This window comes from Trachypithecus francoisi, unplaced genomic scaffold, assembly GCF_009764315.1.
Source record: "Trachypithecus francoisi isolate TF-2019V2 unplaced genomic scaffold, Tfra_2.0 Lachesis_group10, whole genome shotgun sequence".
In the NCBI taxonomy this organism is placed as follows: domain Eukaryota; kingdom Metazoa; phylum Chordata; class Mammalia; order Primates; family Cercopithecidae; genus Trachypithecus; species Trachypithecus francoisi.
This window is the reverse complement of record NW_022681455.1, coordinates 127,186,998-127,205,077: the sequence shown is the minus strand read 5'-3', so window position 1 is coordinate 127,205,077 and position 18,080 is coordinate 127,186,998. Positions and strand designations below refer to the sequence as shown.

Genomic DNA, 18,080 nt, shown 5'->3' with positions numbered 1-18,080 from the left:
GCACTCCCGCATCTGCAAGGAGTGGGGACCCTGAGGCTGGCTGCCCAGCCCCATGATGGTCTTCTAGGTGGGGCATAATGACTTATGCACGACCCCCGCACTGGCCACACGGGAGAGGCACAGGCATATTGTTGCATGGCAGTGACGGCAGGGCTGGGCTGTTTCCCAGGTAGCTCCCCTAGGTCAGGCGATGCTGCCACCCTAGGGCCAGGTGCCTTCTCCTCCCAGCAAGGCAGTAAGTGGGGGGGCTGCACTGGACCCAGCCCCCCTCCTCGCAGAAGGTGGTCTTCCCAGGCGTCTCCAGTCCTGTCCACCATGTCTTCTGCAGCAATAGCACTCTCAGCCCTTCTCTCTGCTCACCTGGGGGAGGAGGACCTTTCCCACTGCACTTGTTGTCAGTGCCGTTGCTTTGTCAAGGAACCCTGGAGAACGCTGCCTCGAGATCACAGCCAGGGCAGCGGGCAGGTGGTGTTAGCTGGGGAATCCGTTGACCTGGGGGAAAGGTCATTTCATCATGACTGGCACAAACTTAAAGCTACATTTTTGACCAAGGGACAAATGCCAGGCTATAATCTACACATTAGGATGCTCACGGCACTATAAGTAAGACTAGGCGTGTGCTGTAGTTTGCATGAGTTTCACGGCTCCAGCTTCCAAAGGGCTATAAAGGGGTTTGCAAAGATTTGGGCACTGTAGCAGAACATACTAGAAAGGACATGCACTTGGAATCACATACACCAGGTTTAAAGCCCAGCTGTCAGTCGCTCACAGTGTGACTTTGGGAGGTCACCTCATCTCTCTGAGCTTCCACTTGTCATCCGATTAGAACAAGGATGGTAATAACAGCCACCTCTGGCCTACAGTGGGGATTGCAGAAGTGAGGCAAGGACCTCAGCATGGTGCCCACTGGCAATTTGCGCAAATCTTCCTACAGTGATTTACATCTGGTGAACATTAAGCCAAGACAGATGAGGGCAGGGGTGACAAAGGCCCCTGCAGTGAGGTTGCAACAAGAAATGTCCAGTGTGGGGGTCTCAGGCACTGGCCACAGATCAGCTCTGAGTTCTCCCAAAGTCACACTGACAGCTCTGACATCTCCCAAAGTCAAAGGGAAATAGGATGATACCAAAATTTACCGTGCCCCTAAAATAAAAGCAAAGCCAGTATTCAGAGCATGACAGCTGTTTCTGATATCAAGAAATTTCTCCATGAGGTTTTAAAAAATATGATTTAAAAAACTGGAAGCAATGGAAATGTCAGGCAATGGGACATGTTAAGGAAATTAGATTAAAGCCACTTGAATTATCATGAGACTTTTAAACAATTATCATTAAAATTTAAAGGTTTCTATAAAATGTAAAAAAAAAAAAGTATGTAAAATATATCCTGGGATGTTGGCATCAAACACGCTAATGGACTGGAAGGTAAAGCTCACATTTTACATTTTTTCGAATTAATCATAGCTGTCTGTAGAAGTTTATTCTTTCATGTGCATTTTAGAAAATCAGCATGTCAAATCCTTCAAGGGTTCTGTTTGGATTTGGCGGCTGCTTCCTGGGATGCGAAGGTTAAACTCAAAGGGAAATGGCACATCCGTACAGTTCAGTCATCCCACCCACAAACAGGATTGCTTTTCATTGGTTCAGGTTTCTTTCACATCTTAATAACGTCTTCCATTTCTCCATAAAAGTTCTGCACTTTCCTTGTGAGAGTGATTCCCAGATGCTTTGCAAGTACCGTAATGCTATGTTATTCTGTACCATGCTTTAATGCGTCTTCCAGTTGCATTGTGCTTGCATTGGGCATGGCTGTTCACCTGTGTATGTTGAGCTCACACAGCAGCCTCACTGTACTTTGTCGTGTCCTTGCTCACCCTTTCAAAAATTTCTGTGCCTGCACAGACATTAAAAGATGCAAAAGGTTGTGTAAAATGTTGAGATGCTCACTCACTCTTTCCCCCGTGTGTTGTCCCTGCCCCTATCCTATGTGCAGCTCCTTTGAATAGGGATCTGGCTCTGCTCCCCTGGGCCCCAGGGATGCTCAGCTTCTGCTGAAGCATCCCTCAACCACTGGTGACCACAGTCAGAGAAGAGCTATCCTACCTCTCCCATCCATCAGCTGGGATGACTCTGAGGCATGTTCTACAAGCCTCCTAGAGTTTTCCAGCAGGATACAGCTCCAGGTACCCATGGGGCTCAGCCTCTTGATAGTGAACCTTTTATTGACAGCCTTCCCTTCCTTGTCTCACTTCTTCACTCCCCTACAAGTATTTCCTGGGATCATTTTCCAAACACCCTGCTTGCATTCCTTGCCTCAGGGTCTACTTTTTTGGAGGGGAAGGGATGGAGTTTTGTTCTTGTTGCCCAGGCTGGAGTGCAATGGCACAACCTCAGCTCACCACAACCTCCACCTTCTGGGTTCAAATGATTCTCCTGCCTCAGCCTTCTGAGTAGCTGAGATGACAGGCATGTGCCACCACGCCTGGCTAATTTTGTATTTTTAGTGGAGACAGGATTTCTCCATGTTGGTCAGGCTGGTCTCGAACTCCTGACCTCACATGATCCACCCGCCTTGGCCTTCCAAAGTGCTGGGATTACAGACATGAGCCACAGTGTCTGGCCAGGGTCTACTTTTAAGGGAGCCCAGAGAAGACAACATCTGAATCATTATCCTTGTGAATGCTCCATTGGCCAATGAGCTTGAGTTGGGGTAGGGGAGGCCATCAGTGTCTTCCTGCTCAATATCATAGACTCAGTGCTTAGCATAGTGCTTGGCCCACATCTAATGCCTTGATAATGATGTAGTCAACAAATAAATAGGTAGATGGGTAGGTGAGTGGAAGGAATGAAGGAAGGAAAGGTGGATGAATGGATGGAAGATGGTAGAAGAAAGGAAGAATGGATGAATAGAAGGATGGATAAATGGACAGATGGATGGATGATGACAGAAAAAAGGATAGGTGGGTAAATGGATGGATGAATAAAAGGATGGAAGGATGGATAAATGGATGGATGGGTGAATAGAAGGATGGAATGGTGGATGAATGGATGGATGGATGGTGATAGAAGAAAGGATGGATGGATAAATGGATGGATGAATAAACGGATGAAAGGATGGATAAATGGATGGATGGATTGATAGATAGATGGATGAATGGATAGATGGATGGATGGATAGGTGTATGAGTAAAAGGAAGGATTAATGAAAGGAAGATTGGATGGATGGATGAATGGATGAATAGTTGCTGTTGAGGAGGTGGGAGGAACCTAAGACTCCTCAGATCATCCTCAATTCAGAGGCCTTCTGCAGTTTCTGGTAGAGTGTTTTGTGTTCCTCCCACACTCCCCTATTCCTTACAGTCCACATCCTTCTCTGGAAAAGTTTCTCTGGTGCTTCAGAGATAATCACTTTTACCCCACCCTTCCCAGGAATTACAGAGATCATCCTCCATCTGGAGGACCAGACCTCCATCCTCCTGAGGACCTTGTTTTGGGAATGAGCAAAACAGAAAACCACAAAGCCAAGCTGGGGTGGATATTATGGGCTTTCTGTTTGGCTCAGAGAGAAGGCTGAAGCCATCCCTGTCATCTGGTGACTCAGACCTAAATGCCTAAAGGATACATTGTCCAGGGCATCCGGGCAGGGAGTGGGAGAGGACGTCCACCTGGGCATCGCTGGAGGAGTTCTCCATCCTCTGCATCTGCCCCACACCTGCCAGCTCAGACTCCAAATCCCTGTCCCAGGAAGCTCTGTTGCTTGCACCGTCACTGAAAGCTTAGGCTGAACTAGCAAAGCTCCCCAGGCGAGGCATCTCGATGGTTTACATTATCTGACTGATATTAGATCTTTTCCTGAAAGCCTGGTTTAATGAGGGGGGAGGGGAGTCAGTGTGTGGCCATGGATTTCTGAAGCAAGGAAATGAGATAAATACTTTGGAGGGACAAAAAAAAAAGAGAGAGAGAGAGAGACTAGGCAGACATGGGATGAACTGGCAAATGTGGGTAGCCTTGGACTCACCACATAGTGAAATAAAGTAACAGCTAATGTTTGAGGGCTTCTCATGTGCTAGCTACATGGGGTAGTGGAAAAAGCTTTGTTAGAAACTATCCAACAATTGTGTTGGGCAGGTGACACTACTAGCCTCATTTTACAAATGAGGTCCTGGAGACACAGAGAGGCTAAGTCACTTGCTCCAAGTCACATAGCTGATTAGCAGAGGGGACAGTTCCAACCCTGTCTATTCCCTGTGTTGCAACATCATTGCTTCTCCGCCCAGTGTCTATCAGACTCAACACCAGGTCATTGGATACGACTGATTTATTTCTTTGATTGTTGCTTCCACTAAATGGATAATTTGCCTCCTTCTCTGGGAGAGACAGCAAAGGACTATGAAGACACTTGTCAGTCCATGATGTCTTAGAAAGGACTTAGGAGATCTGGGGTCATGCCATTGCACTCCAGCCTGGGCAACCTCAGGTGATCCACCCACCTCGGCCTCCCAAAGTGCTGGGATTAGAGGCGTGAGCCACCTCACTTGGCCAGGAACTGCTCCTTCTTCTAGAGACTGTTCACGGTACTTTGACTCAAAGGAGTCACTTTCACACATCACCACCATTGACACCAAGAGGTAGACCATGACAGTGCAGAAGCTGTACCCAGAAGGGCAGCTCCTGTTCCTGCTTTGTGGCGTGGAAGCACACATAGACACCCAAAAGATTGAAGAATTTCTGGAGGCACTGCTGTGTCCTTCCAGGTACCCCAAGCTGAGAACTCTAAACCCTGAGTCAAACACAGCTGGGCTGGACGTATTTGCTGACTTTTCTGCCTACATCAAGTTCAAATGCAGGACTCAGTGATACTCTGGACAAGGGGCTCCTGAGAGCCCTGAAGGTTTTAGACAGTTACTTGACAGCCCCCCTTCCCAGATGAGGTGGATGACACCAGTGCTGAAGATGAGGACATCTCTCAGAAGAGGTTTCTGGATGGCAATGAGCTCACCCTGGTTGACTGCAGCCTGTTGCCAAAGCTCCGCATAGTCCAGGTGGACTGTGAGAAGTACCAGGGCTTCCCCATCCCTGAGACCTTCCAGGGATGGCATTGGTGCTTGGGTAGTGCCTATGCCTGGGAAGAATTCGCCCCTACCTGTCCACATGATGAGGAGATCAAGCTGGTCTGCAAAGAAGTGGCCAGGACCCTCAAATAAGCCCCTCGCAGGACTCCCTCAGCCCCCTCCATTTTCCCCACAAAGGCCCTGAGAGTTATCACATTGCTACCCAATGGACACACTTCAAACGGCCAGTGGTCAGGGACTCCTGAAGCACTTGTGCAGGGGTGTCAAGGGGGAAGGGGGAATAAGGGAAAAGGATGGGGATCCTGGGTGAGATTCTTATTGTGGGGTGGGGCAGGTAGAGCAACATACTTCAGTAATAAAATACAGAATTTAAAGAAGATTAGGGCAGGTGCAGTGGTTTATGCCTGTAATCCCAACATTTTGGGAGACCAAGGCGGGCGAATCACCTGAGTTCAGGAGTTCAAAACCAGCCTGCCCAATGTGGTGAAACCCTGTTTCTACTAAAAATATAAAAAATCAGCTGGGTGTGGGGGCGGACACCTGTAATCCCAGCTACTCTGGAGGCTGAGGCAGGAGAACCACTTGAACCTGCGAGGTAGAGATTGCAGTGAGCCGAAATCACACCATTGTACTCCAGCTTGGGCAACAGAGGGAGACTCTATCTAAAACAAACAAACAAACAAACAAAAAGATTAAATGGGGTAGTGCATAGAAGTGCACTGAGGCAAAACCAGGCAAGTCACACTTATGAGGATGGTTTTCTCGTTGCAAACCCTAATCCCCACGTGTCAGAGGCTCCATACACAGAAAGTTTTTTCTTCGTCTCATAACAGTGCAGCACTGATTTTCCCAGTTGGTTGGTTCTCATGGGAGGCTCTCCTCCTACCATGGTGTCGGGAGACCTCTTAATTCAGCAGGTGGAGAGGATGGAGGATGGGAGCTGGCATGTTAGATTTTGATGGATCAGGCCCGAAAGTGATCAACGTCACTTTTGTCACATGTCATTGGCCACAACTCAATCACTTGTTTGTCCCCAAATGCAAGGGAGGTTGGGAAATGTGGATGGCTGTGTTCCCTGGAGGAAAAGGAAAATGATTTGGAGAACGACTTGTTGGTCTCTGCCACAGAGCTCTATAAATGATAGACAGTGATGACCATGACGTTGCTGTTAATCATCGTGTGGGAAGAAAAGACAGATCCCATGACTTACTGGGATCAAGAAAGAATCAATCGCCATTTCCACACATGTGCAAGTGTGTGTGTACAGAGTGTGTATATGAGTGTGTGTTCCCTAGAAAACAGAAGTCAAGGCAAACCTAATACTCTGCCATTGGATTCAGGGGTGCAATCCGAGGGAGGGTTCAATACTGAACTGGCCAACACTTGGTATTAGGAGCAATTGATTGCACAATTTTAGGGGACTCTTCCAAAAGTCCATATAGACAACTGCTTCTCAGGACAATCATCCAAGGAGAGAGAAGAGGACAATTTGCCCACTGGTTCATGCTGCTCATTGGCCAATTATCTATGATGCATGAAGTCTTTCCTGGTGGTGCGTGACTGGGCACTGGGCAGATCCCACAGCATCCACGGCCTCCAAGGTGACAGGAAGTCCCCAAAATGTGAGGAGGACTAAGTCCAGCGTGGGCACAGTAAGGCGCTTTGCAGAATGTGGTTGGAACCGTGAAGGTCTGGCTGCCATAGTGGTGCCTGGAGCAATGAGCCAAAGACACCAGGTGAGATTGCGGTGATCTAGGTAGTAGAGAAGAAGTGCTTGATATAGGTGTCTCACCTTTGCCAAGCTCATAGAAACCAGAACTGAAGAAACATCTTGGGTCCAGGGCACCAGGTCAGCACACAGCCACATCCCTGCCTGAAGCGGAGCGTGATTTCTGCCTTGCACTGTATCTGACCTCTTGCGAGTTTGAGTGTTTGCTGGAAATAAAAAGCCCATGCACACATGATCCTCTGAGGCCGAGGCCCTGTCATCCTTCACGAAAATGAGCCCTTCAACAAATGTAAATACCCTCCGTGTTCTCCCGGAGGCCGGTCCTAACAAGGCCTGGCCGGGGCGCCTCGTAATCCCCGGGATTGCTGGAGCTTTTAGGTTTAACAGAGCAATTTGTAAGGCCGCCTGTCTTGCAGCCAGCTCTGCGGCAACTTGCCTGCGGTATGTTCCCTGGCGTCTCCTAGAAACTGTGGGCTGGACTCATGCAGGGCAGGCGAAGGGCTCTGACCACCCCAAACTTGGAACCCTCTGGATCCCAGAGTCTCACAGTGCTCCCGGGAAATTTCATAAGGGTAAGCATCATGCATTAGGCTGGGGGGAAGGGAATGAGATCCAAAGCCTGGAAGATGTGGGAGGTAGCGGACACCGCCTCGGAAAGCTGGGGTGATTGTGCAGGGTGAGGCGGAGGCAGAGCTCCAAGAGCTCAAGTTCCCAGCTCAGCCGGGGGCCGGGGTTGTGCCTAACCAGCCGAGGAACCTCAGGCAAGCTGACACCACCCCCTTCAATGGCTTCCAAAACCCTGGCCAAGGGTTCTAACGTGTGCACAGTGAGCACTGCTCCCCTCCCCACCCTGTCTCCCACCTCTGACCCTCACCCTTCCCAGCCACTCGGTTCTGTGTTCCATGAGGCCTGACATGGGCCCGCCTGGGAGGTGCTCTGCAGAGCCGCCCAAGCACCTCCCCATTCGCGTTGCTCCCTCCCTCCCAGCACACGGGCGACTTCATCTCGCACCCCAGGAAGCCAGGTCGGACCCGAGACTGAGCTCTGGCCAGCGGACGTGAGAAAGAGCGCCAGCTGCCCCTGAAACTTCTCCTGCCATCTGCCATGATTTCTTTTTTCTGTCCCACTGAGCTCCAGGGGAAGAAACTTCAAGATCCTAGAAAATGGGTCCTGGACTCTGGAATGACTCTATGGAGCCAGTCACCCACCCTACTGCCCAACACTGGCCTGTGCCGTGAGAGAAGCAGGCGTCAGATTAAGCTCCTGAAACCTGGGGTTGCCTGTTCCAGCAGTGAGCCTCTGTGCACGGATACTCAAGTGTGTACTTGAGCATGTACTCAAGACACCAGCCTAACCTCTTTGAGCCTGTTTGCTTCATGGTGAAAACAGTGACAGTGTGTCTGCCCTGCTCAGCCAGCAGGGCTGCTGTGGGCTCAAGTGAGGTAGCTGCCACTCTGGTGCTGAGTCGGACTGGCCCTGGGGCTGCGTCCTGTCAGCCCACCTCCAAGTCTGTTCAGCAGGGCCACTGTCAAGATTCAATGAGGTCGCGCAGAGAACGTGTCTGGACAGTGCCCAAGCCTGCAACCGGCGCTGAACCCATGCCCCTGGCCTTCCTTGGGGCTGGCTACTTTTCACTGTGCTCCCCAGCTCCAGTGCCAGCCTTCTCTGTCCACCTCCGAACTCTGGAGACGGCCCCCTCATCTTCTCCCTGACTTCCGGTTGGGTTCAGCTGTGGGAGGTGCCTTCAGCAGAGTGTGTGCAGGAGGAGAGAGATGTCGGGCCATTTCTTTCTCCTGGCAGTGGCCCCGTCCTTCTCTCACCACAGCTCCTCTTTTCCATCTCTCTGCTGCTTCCAAGCTCCCCTTGCCCTCTCTAATCTCAGGCTGGCCATGGCATCCCGCCATGACTTGTCTCTGGCTGTCTCCACCTGTGTGAGTCTCTGTAGCCGGTCCCTGCATTAAAGGCTCTCCAGACCGCCTGCCAAGGGTGCTGCCTCTTTCCTTCCGGGCCTCTGATTCCTGCCCCTGCTCAGGATCACAGAGGGCTCTTGGTTGGAGCAACAGACACACACTCTGCCTTACTCAGCAGCAAAGGAATTTGCAAAGGGATACTAAAAAGCTTACAGAATTTCCAGAAGGCTTTAAGATGTGGAAATGAGAGCCTGGGAAATCAAAGCATAGAATCAGGCTGGTGGGGTGCAGCTTCTACCACCAGAGCCGGGCTCGGAGGCCACAGTGAGAGCCCCAGCATCCTGCGCTGCAGCCACTGGCTCCCCAGGGAGCGGGTGCAGTGATGCTGTCAGGAGCACCATCTCCAGAAGTGGTTCTCCTGTCTTCCAGCTTCTTGGCCACACGAGTCCAGACTCCAATGTCTGAGTGCACACCGGTGGTGTCACTTGCTACACCCCCACTGCTGGGGAGCTTGCACACTGAGCACTTGGCATCACAGAGGTTTGGGCAGGGTGTTTTGGGTGCTGGGTGGATGCACTGGACACCTTCCAGCTACTCCTTGTGTCTGCCTCTCCTTCCTTTTCCCTCTGTGCCCTTGGAGATTGTAACATGGACTCCTCTGCATTATATTAATCAGGCTCCTTTGCCCTGGCATCTTGTTGAGTTCAGCCAAATCAAGATACAGCGAGAGATGGGAGGGAGGTGGGGAAAGAAGCTGGATAGTCACTGGCCTTGCTGAAGGCTGGTACATAGGCCGACTGTGTCCCTCTGAGGAAGGCCACAGCTCCTGTTGGACAGGCCCCTCTCCACTGGGCCTCTCTGTGTCTGGGGTTCTGGTAACTCCCCCACCAGCCACTCAATCATGGGAGTGGTCTCTGCTCCCTGCTGTTTATGTTTTGCAGGGGGAGAGGAGCTGTACCACCCCCTGTTGCTGTCTTTTGTAAATTGTCCTCATATTAAACTCTTTCCAAGTCACCATGTAAGAGGGACATCAATTTCTTGCTGGCGCCTTGATTGTTAGGGCAGGCAAAAATAAACAGGTAAGCAGGAAGGCCACAGTTGATCACATGCACGGCAGCTCTCCTGGGCCTCTGTTGTCGGCTGCTTGTGACCCCCAGAAGGCTAGGCCCTGGTCCAAACCCTCCGTAGCTGGGGATGTGACCTTACTTGGGAAAAAGGTGTCATTGAGCAGCTGTCATCAAGTTAAAATAAGTTTGGATAGACACTCAGGGAGTAGGCTTGGGAAACGATGGAGACAGAGACCAGAGTGATGCATCTATGAGCCAGGGAACACTAGGAACACTGGCAGCGACAGAAGCGGGGAGGAAGGAAGGAACGGATTCTCCCCCTGACTTCCCAAGAAGGGACCAGCTTTGCAGACTCCTTGATTTGGACTTTTGGTCTCCAGAACCGCAAGAGTCTCCAGAGAGACATACAGACGCCCGCTGTCCCCACATGAGTTAGATGTGCTCTTAGAGCTCTGCAACTGTGTCACACGGGGCCCAAGTGTGGGCTCCCGAGACGGCCTGATTGGGATCCCAGCTCCACCTCGTACTGGCTGTGACCTTGACAGATTCACCTCCGGGAGCCTCGGTAAGAACGCTTCACTCTTTGCCTCTGCTTTGAGAACTCCAAGACTCCAAGTGTAAAAAGGCTTACTACAGTTCCTGCCACAGTGCAGATGCTCCAGAAAAGCTCCCAGAAGAACAGATTGACTGGCAAGCTGGTCACTTCGATCCGGGGCAGGGTGACAGGGCAGGACCATCTGACCCAGCCCAGGGACAAGGGCAGCCTCTTGGCAGATTCCAGGCCTGAACTGGGGCTTGGTGTGGGAATAGGATGACAGCTGAGGTCTGCTCCGAAACAAGCTCCAAGAGGAAGGGAAGAGGAGAGCCGAGGGAGCCTGGCAGAGTGGAGGGACCTGTGCTGTCCCTCTCCCCAGGGACTGACTGTGTGATCTTGAAGTCGTCACTTAACTGTCCTGGGCTGCAGTTGCTTCCACAAAATGCAGCTATTGGGAGCATGTCAGCCTGCAGCAGACGGCTGACCAGAGAGGTCTCTCAAGTCTCTGCTGTGGCAGTGCCTGTTCACTATTTCCAGAAACCATTCTCTACCTCTCCTTAGGTTCAGCTGGGCACATGGCTACCTGGAAAGGATTCATTTCCCAGCCTTCCTTGCATCTGTGTGCAGCCATGTGACTAAGTTCTGGCCAATGAGAAATAAGAGAAAGTATAATGTGATACCTCCAGGACGTCTCCTTAAATTAAAAGGGAAGGGAATGAAGCCAAGAGGAGCCTAAGGAGGCATGGCAACTAAATTCACCTGGGATCCTGGAACAGGAAACACACATTAGGCAAAAACTAGGGAAGCCGAGAGAAAGCATGGACTTTAGTTAATGATAATGTATCAGTATTTGTTCATTAATTATACCAAATGCACCATACTAACATAAGATGTTAATAATGGGCTGGGCGCAGTAGCTCATGCCTGTAATCCCAGCACTTTGGGAGGCCGAGGTAGGAAGATCACTTGAGGCCAGGAGTTCAGGACCAGCCTGGCCAACGCGGTGAATCCCCATAGCTACTAAAATACAGAAAAAAATTAGCCAGGCGTGGTGGCATGCACCTGTAGTCCCAGCTACTTGGGAGGCTGAGGAAGGAGAATTGCTTGACCCTGGAAGGCGGAGGTTGCAGTGAGTCGAGATCATGCCACTCTACTCCTGCCTGGGTGACAGGGCAAGACTCTGTCTCAACAAAGCAAAACAACATCAAAAAATATGTTAATAATGGGGATAATTGCATATGGAGTATACTCTCTGGGAACTCTGTACTATATTCACAATGTTTCTGCAAATCTAAAACTGTTCTAAAACATAGTCATTTTTCTATTTTTTTTTTTTTTAAGGGAAGGGCATGGCCTTTCTTCTTCCATCCTGCTGTCAGAAAGTTGGATGTGTTGGCTGGAGCTCAGGCAGCCACCTGGGACCATAAAAAGAAGGGCCACATTGCAGGGAGGTGGGAAGAGACTAGACCCCTGTCCACCCTGCAAAAGCCCCATTCCCAGCTCCAAGGCCCTCTCTTTTATGCTAGAGGAGCAAGTCTTGCCTGTTTAAGCCACGTTTCATTGCTTTTTAGGTTTTTTTCTTCCTATGAAGTGGAACCTAATCACTACGGAGACATCTTCTCTCTCTTTAAATGACTTCAGACCTCAATGAGAGTCCATTTGGGATATTTTCCCAACCATGTGATCTTAGGAAACAAGTAGCATTTCTCTCCCTGCGTCCTCCCAAAGTTCTGGTGTTAAATGTTTGGTGGCGGGTCCTCCAGACACTGATTCATGGCTCCCAACAAATATGTTCCATTCCAACTCCTTAAAAAACAGCCAGACCAACTCGATGGCATTTTGGTACTTTTCCACTTTGCTGGAGTTACGATTTATGCCTAATTCATCAAGATAAGGCAAAGAACAACATTGATGTTTGTGGCTGTTGGGTCTGTACATGAGGCTGCTATGGCTTCAGCAACACACGGTAGAATTAAACACATATAATGAGTATAACGTGATTTACTCTCGTCCTGCTGTCCTGATGTTTAAACAGATGTCAGAGGAATAGAAGGCACGGTGGGAGGAACACATTAGTGTAAATTATTGCATCTGAAAAGAGGGAGTATCGTAAAAATGTTAAAAGAGAAAGTAAGTATTTACGACTTGAGTTCTGGTGTTTGTGTCTTCCACTTGCTTCCTTGTGTGGCGTCATTAGAACCTCTTCCATCGGGAAAGCTGCTTGTTCTAACAGGCTTGGGTGGGACTGATGAGATTCCAGGTCTGGCAACCCCACACGCTCACCTGGGGAAGGTCTTCTCTGCTGTGGACAGGAAGAAGGCAAGGGCAGGCCCTAGAAATGAGGACCATTATAGGGGGACCTGCACCACCCTGTTTCCCACCCATTCAGGGATCACCGCATCCATAGTACAGATGGAGAGACTGAGGCCCAACGAAGCAGGGTGGGGTGAGATTGCAGCCGGGAATGGTGGAGTCGGCCCTGCAGCTCCACCTCGGCCTCCTCAGCTGCCCTGCCCTCTCCCTCTCTGTCGGGCATCACTGTCTCTGCAAAGCCCAGTCATAAGACTCAGTCCCACTTGCCTGCCCTTTTGGGAAATCTGAATTGTAGCTGAGGACCAGAGACCATGGAAGAGAGGTTGGGGGAGTGGGGGGAGAGGGGGCTTCACGCTGGTCGCCTGGACTTGCTGATCGCCTGGGCTGCTTGGGACAATGCAGAGTCTCACGCTGCATCCCAGACGCTTAAGATCCGCATGTCTGTGAGGCTGGGGCCCAGGACTCTGCGGTTTTTGGTGGCTCGATCTCGGCTCACTGCAGCCTTCGCCTCCCGGATTCAAGCGATTCTCTTGCCTCAGTCTCTCAAGTAGCTGGGACTACAGGCGCGTTCCACCACACCCAGCTAATTCTTGTATTTTTAGTAGAGACAGGGTTTCACCGTGTTGGCCAGGTTGGTCTCGATCTCGACTTCATGATCTGCCCGCCTCAGCCTCCCAAAGTGCTGGGATTACAGGCGCGAGCCACCACACCTGGCCGACTCTGCATTGTAATGTCTGTCCCAAGCAACGTTGTGCAAGTGAAGGTTTCTGACTCACTAGAGGAAAGATCACGGACACTGATGGGGTGACAGCCCTGGCTCCACCACTCACTGGCCATGTGACCTCAGGCGAACGGCTTTCAGTCCTCAGCTGTAAAACGGGGCGATTGCCTTCCCCATTATGCAGAGTTTACATAATAATACAACACCGGCCGCCTTGCCTGTGTCAGGCAGGTGGGCACATCCCAGGGGGAGGTTGCCCGGGAAGGTGCCACTCTGACTGGCTCAGGGGAGACTCACATTTCCCAGGGTCCCTCTCCCCGGCCTGGTTAGAGTTGGACCACACATGAACAGGCAGAGGCTGGTGGCTCAGTGCGGCTGGAAGATACTGTGCAGGGGAGAGGGTGGGGTATCGGGGGATCGGGGTGTCAGAGTGGGTGGGGCTGGATCTCCAGGGCCTTAGATGCTAGCCAGGAGTGCCGATTTATTTCCAAGGCAGCTGGGGAGGAACACCAGTGGGGTTTAGGCAGGAGAGAGAGACAATTGGGATTACATTTTAGGAAGGGTCGTGTGGCTGCTGAGCGGAAGACAGGTTTGGAGTTCTATGTGGTCCTTGGGGAGTGGTGATACTATTTGCTTTTGTTTTTGTTTTTTGTTTTAGACAGAGTCTTGCTCTATTGCCCAGGCTGGAGTACAGTGGCTTCATCTTTTCTCACTACAATCTCTTCCTCCCAAGCTCAAGCGATTCTTCCCCCTCAGCCTCCCAAGTAGCTGGGATTACAGGCCTGCACCAGCACACCTGACTAATTTTTTTTTGTTGTACTTTTAGTAGAGATGGGGTTTTGCCATGTTGGTGAGGCTGGTCTTGAACACCTGACTTCAGGTGATCCACCCACCTTGGCCTCCCAGAGTGTGGGGAACATCTGCTTTTTATAGCCAGGAGCCTGGGTCTCTGGGTGGGAGGATACAGGATTCTCCCAGATGATTGCGTCCTGTGGCAGACTGGCCTGCTTACTGCCCTGAAGGTGTCCTGGGCACCCCTGCCTCTGGCTTTGTCCATGTGGTTCTTCCAGCCCTTCTTTCTCCTTCTGACCCACCTAGTCAGAAATCCCTCTTTGGGCCACCCCACTTGGCACACTCTCTTGGTCTCTGCCCTCTCCCAGCAAATGCAGGCTTTCCCTCTTCTTTGAGGGGAGATGTGATGATGGGGGATGGATGGGTGCCATTTACAGCTGTGTCGGGTGAATGAAGGGGTAGGGGGAGGTCAAGTTAGGTTGTATTTCCTGGGTCAGGAGCACTTAACTGGGCGGCTCATGGGCAAGTGCATGTGCTTGAGTGTGTGACTCAGATGTCAGCAGCTGCTTCCCCAGGCTATGAGGAATCCAGGTGACCTTGGGTGGAACTGCCCATTCCACTGTTAGGAAAGCCTGGTTGCCACTCACGCTTTCAGCCCATTCTTGAGGCAGGGGCTCCGTGGGTCTTCTCTGTCCTGGGGCTGAATGCACCCTCCTGCTGCTGTTCATCCTGTCCACTGAGACAGGAAGCTCGGCCCTTTCGCTCCCATTGCAGGAATGTGGGCCTGGAGAGGGCGGGGACTTTGTTTTGCTCCTGGTTGTATCCTTGTGCCTAGGACAGGGCTTGGCACCAGGTAGGTGCCCAAGAAATATTTGTAGAATGAATGAATAAATAGCTCACCACAAAACGCCACTCACAAGAGGCTTTTTGTGAACACAGTGCCTTGTGCGGAAGATTTGATGCCCATGGGAGGGGTCTCCTGCCACACCATCGGCCCCCTCTGCCCTCTCTGCCTCTGCCAAAGCAGATTAAGCCCTGGAGAATGTGCAGGCTCAGACCTTGAGGGAGGTGCAGAGGAGTGAGGAATCTTCCTTCAGTAGGCTCCTCCCGTGTTTGGAGCCAGGCCTGGCTGGAGCTGGAAGAAAACTAACCTTTCCACTTTCTGTCACATGTTCGTGTCTCAGAGCCTGCTCGAAGGGCAGTGCCAAAGAAAACCTGGAAATGGGCCTTAGGCAATAGTGTCAGTGTGGAAATTAAATCGTCTAGAAGAGGTCAGCAAATGACAGCCCGAGAGCCAAAGGGGCTGTTTTCATTCCGTCCGAGGGCCAAAAGTGGGTTTTTGCATTTTAAAATGGTTGAACAAATCAAAAGAGGAATTCTATTTTGTGACACAGGAAAATTACATGAAATTCAAATTTCACTGCCTGTAAAGTTTTATGGGGACACAGCCATACCCGTTTGTTTGTGAATTTTAAGGTGGCTTTTATGCTACAATGGCAGGGTTGAATCATGGCAGCAAAGACCGTATGGCCCCAAAATTCTAAAATATTTACTATATGGCCATTTACAGAAAACGTTTACTGACCTTGGGCTGAAGTGACAACTTTGGAGCCTAAAACTCACACGCATTTGTGTTTGTCTGGGGGCTGGCAGTGCATACGTTAGCCCCTCTCGTCCGCAGAACTAGGGTTAGTCCAGATATTCCTGAATCAGAGGCGGCTGTGGCACCACATGAATGTTGCTGTGCTGGGTGTTCTATAGGCGGCCTTTTTGAGCATCCTTGCAGAACACGTTGATTATTTTAATTCCCCCAAACACAGAAGCAAAATTCTTGCTTGTGAAGTACTCTTCTTGCCTTAAAGGTGTGTTGAAAGCTGACTTCTGCTCACAAGCCTCAGTTCTGCTGCCTAAAATAATACTCCAGGATGCTGGCAAGGGAATAGTACACTTCCTGCGAGTGTTCAATTCACATTCTCCCAAAAATAACACCGAGACTGTTAACACCTGCGCTTTCCAACGTTTCCTCGCTCACAACAGGGAGATTAATGGGTTCCATTCAGAACGGACCTTTCTGACCTCATCTATGAAGTCGGGGAACTCAGGAAATTGCTTGCTAATCCAAATCTTGATAGTCCCAAGATCCTGACATTCTTTCTCCCCCTCCCCCTTTGCAGCCTGAAAATCCCCCCATCTGAACTGAGTTACGGCTTTGAAAGTCTTGATAAGATACCAGGCAGATTATTCCCCATGGATACATTCGAATATTTATTGAATGGGAAGATCACGGATGATGTGGTTCGACAGGATGAAAAGTGGTCCTGTTAACCCCAGAGAGCTGGCCCATTACCAGAAAGAAGAAAGCAGGAGAAAGGAGGAAAAAGGAAGAAGGCTGCAGTTTCTAAGACTGCATCTCTTTGTCACTTGGGGAACATCTCAAGGAAAGGTAGAAACTATGCACGGTGTTTGCACATGCGAGATGTCTTGGGAGACCAACAGGTTCCTAGTCAATGAAGGTTTGTTCAGACCCTTGGTCATGTGGTGGAGCAAATCCTCTCAGTAACCTTCTACAGTAGGTATTTCAGCCTCATTTTATGGGTGAAGTAAAACAAAGTTAATCAGGGAGAGATGGGATTTGAACCCAGATCTCTGGGCTTCCAGCAAGTAGACTATGAACTCCTCAAGGGAAGGGACCAGGTCTTATTTAGCTGCACATTCCCATTATAGAGCATACCTCTGTCACACAATAGGTACTCCTTAAATGCACATTGACAGTGAAATGGTCTGCGCTTGTCCCGACCTCCCCACTCCCTGCATGCAGTGATTTCTCCTTCTTCTCACCTGGGGCGATGTATGGTCTCTACAAGTCACCTGGAGCTTATAACATGCTTATCTTAAATGCTACTTTTGTAGAGTACTTAAAATTTTTTCAGTTTGTATATGGATAATATATTCAGGAGTTTAAAAGGGTTTATGGAGGAAAGAAATTCTCCCTCCAACTTCTATCCCCAGAGCGGTATTCATTAACGTTGTTCACTAAACAGGTTCCACTCCCTACCTTCTAGGTACCCAGAGATTTGCAGTTCCTGGTCCCCCTGTGGCTGAGGGAATCATGCGACAAGCACTACCACTGACTGTGAGCAGCAGTCACATGTGTCCCTCGAAGGCTGGCACAGTTTATTGTCAGCTCAAGGAAGACCTCCAGACCTCTTTACCCTCGGGTGTGGCAACCAGCAAGGCTTGATTCTTGAGTGATGTATCAGCAGAGAATGCCCATTATCCCATGAGCATTTGCATGGTTGGAAAGTCAACCTCCGTTGTTTAAGCCAGTTTGATTTTGGGGGTTGTTTGCTACTGCAGCATCACCTGGCCTCTCCTGACTGACCCATCCAGCCTCTTGGTTCCCCTTCTAGGAAGCCGCCACTGTTACCATTTCTTGGGTATCCTTCCAGATGTAACAACAACATATACAAGAAAATACAGTCATGTGGTACTTCACAGCAGGATATCTTTTGAGAAATTCATTGTTAGGCAACTTCATCATTGTACATCATAGAGGGTACTTACACAAACCTAGATGGTATGGCTTACTGCACACCTAGGCTAGATGGTACAGCCTGCTCCTCCCAGGCCACAAACCTCTACAGCATGCTGCTGTAATGAATGTTGCCGGCAATTGCAGAACAATAGTAAGTAAATGTGTACCTAAACATAACTAAGCATAGAAAAGATAATGCATTGTACTACAATGATAGGAAGTTTTTAGTTCCATCATAATGTTTTAGCTCCATTAGAATCTTACAGGATCACTGTCATATATGTGGTCTGTTTTTATGTGGTGTGTGACTGCATATAATGATATAGATTACCTACTATTCTCTGTTTTGCTTTTTTTCTTCACTTAATATATCTTGGACATACCTCCATCTCAATATATAAATATCT

At 49.9% G+C, this 18,080-nt stretch overlaps 1 pseudogene; it reads left to right on the top strand.

Moving 5' to 3' along the window:
• The first annotated feature begins 1,412 nt into the window (after positions 1–1,412).
• Positions 1,413–5,203, top strand: LOC117088626 (annotated as a pseudogene).
• The last annotated feature ends 12,877 nt before the right edge of the window (positions 5,204–18,080 follow it).